The 2,370-nt window shown below is 65.5% G+C and overlaps 1 pseudogene; it reads left to right on the top strand.

The window, feature by feature from the left end:
- The first annotated feature begins 864 nt into the window (after positions 1-864).
- On the top strand, positions 865-2,098 carry LOC125516815 (annotated as a pseudogene).
- Positions 2,099-2,370: the final 272 nt, after the last annotated feature.

Below are 2,370 nucleotides of genomic sequence, written 5' to 3'. Positions count from 1 at the left end.
GATCTGGGCGCGTCACCCATCAATGGGCATGGGCGCCTTAAATCCATGGTGGTCGCCCCATCACCTACTGCCAACTCCTCCCCCTCGGGGGGACGATCTTGGATGGACGGAGGTCAGATCCCGGAACGGGGGGCGTGCCGGATCCGGACCTGCGGTTCAACCGCGCCCCTCCTCGAAGCGCCGCTCGGACCGCCATAGGGACTTCAATGCTCGCTCCGGCCGCGACGTCTTTTTAAGCAGGTTCAAAGGGAAGTGCTTCCGGTGCCTCAGCAAGCTTCATCGCCGCAACGACTGCAGAGATCCTCTCCGCTGCATTCTTTGCAAGCGCCAGGACCATTTCGCCTGGGAGTGCCCACAAAATCCGAAGAACGGGGGTCCAGGAGGGACCGCCCGTGAGAGACTGAAGCCGGCTCCGTCCAGGGCTCCGGTGCGAGACCGCCTCCGCTTCCCGTCGCCGGTCCGCCCCTCTCCGCCTCCTCCGGCCATGGACCGCTTCCTCCACTGCGACCCGGCGCGGCGGCCGCGGGTCAGCAACAAGATCCTCGAGCGCGAGGAGTTCGTTCTTCGCCAGCACGCCGTCACGCTCTCTGCCGTCGAAGGATCCACACGACCAACCCCATGGCGGTCGTCAAGGCCATCGAGGAGCTGATAGGCACGCCGCCCTTCCAGCTCCGCGTCACCTCCCACCAGTAGGAGGCATTTCTGGTCCACTTCGACCTGTCGGCGCACCGCGATGACGCCGTGCGGAGGGGCTCCATCAAGGTGGACGGCTTCAAGTTCCTCATCCGCGACTGGCACGAGGACGACCATGCTGCCATCATGAGCTTGCCTCTGCACGTCCGCATCGTTGTCGAAGGCCTCCCGATGCAGTTCTGGTCCTTGGACGGGGCAGACGAGGCATTCGGCGACTTTGGCCGCATCGACCGCCTGGACAGCCGGACCCTGGAGCGCGGACACACCAAGACGTTCGCCCGTTGGCTCTGGACTTGGAGCGTCGCGCACATCCCCACCACGCGGGCCCTCTGGGTGCTCAAGAGGGGGGCGGGCCGCATTGAAGAGATCATTGGATACTCCCCGCCTGATCGCCGCGTCCCTCCTCCGCCGGGCGTCCGCCGCTACGACATGCTCATCCACGTGGATCGGATGGAGGACTAGACCCCGCTCTCGCTGCCTTCCTCACACTCGGGCCAGAGCGGTATCCCTTCCTCCTCTGATGATGATGACGACCGCCCCTTCCCGCGGACTGAGCCGGGTTCCTGGGCCGCCGGCGTCGACGACGGCCAGGCCCCAGGGAGGAGGGCGGCCTCGCGGGCACCAGCCTCCGGATGCAGGGACGGGCCTCCGGTCGTTGATCGCCGCGATACAGACCGCGATGGCAACCAAGGTGGGCTGCGGCGCTCTTGGAAGGACGCCTTTCTGGCCAACTCTTGCCACGCCAAGGGCAAGGCCACTGACGTCATCGAGGCCGCTCCCCGGCACCGCAACAAGGCCCCCTCCGACCGCAGGCACGACGGCCATGGCAAGAAGGCAAAGGAGGGCCCCGTCCTCAAGGCCACCCCCGCTCCCACTCGGCCCGCGCGAGGCCGCTCGCCTGGGCACGCCTGAGCCTGACCCGGTGGCCCAGTTCTTCTCCTTCCCTGGCGGACGTGCCCTCTCGCCTCCACCTCGTACCGACGTCATGCAACTGTAGATCGAGAATGCCATGCTCGAGGCGCTCACTTCGCCGCTAGCCTTTGAGGATGGTGGCCGTTCACCGCCCCACGCTTCCACTCAACATGGGGCCGTTGACGGCTTCCCGAAAGATGACATCCTGCCATGCATCGCCGACCTTGACGCCCCTCTCAGTAGCCCATGCATCTCCACAACGGCTCCTGCTGCTATAGGCTTCCATGTCGCTGCCATCACCCAGAAGGTCGACTGCCTCCACATCGACGCTGGGCAGGGAAGCACCAGTCAGGTGGGCGGGCCACAACAGCTGTTCTGCCCCCCTCCGTTGGCCATCCTCGATGCTCCGCCAGCTCCGCCTGCCCGTCCGCGCTCATCAGCTCCCCCGAAAGTGCGGGCCTCTTCTGCTCCTTCTCGTCGAAGCGCGCGTTAGGCCGCGTCCAGCTGCACTGTGCCAGTGGCCCAGCGCGCGGCGCTGCGCCTCGTCCAAGAACTCGGCGGCCTCGGCCCAAAGGATTGAATGACCCCATCGGCGGTGGCTGCCCTGCTCAAGCGCTTCGAGGAGCCCCTGTCCCGTAACGACATCAAGGCGATCACAAAGCTCACTGGACTGGACTGTAAGGCACTGGAAATCGCGGCCGGGATGGCCGGCGCGGATGCTGAGGATGTAGTTTGATCATGTTAGTGTTATTTAGTAGTCTTCTT

This window comes from Triticum urartu, chromosome 6 (genome assembly GCF_003073215.2).
Source record: "Triticum urartu cultivar G1812 chromosome 6, Tu2.1, whole genome shotgun sequence".
In the NCBI taxonomy this organism is placed as follows: Eukaryota; Viridiplantae; Streptophyta; class Magnoliopsida; order Poales; family Poaceae; genus Triticum; species Triticum urartu.
The sequence above is the reverse complement of the archived record's forward strand: the minus strand, read 5'-3'. Positions and strand labels throughout refer to the sequence as shown.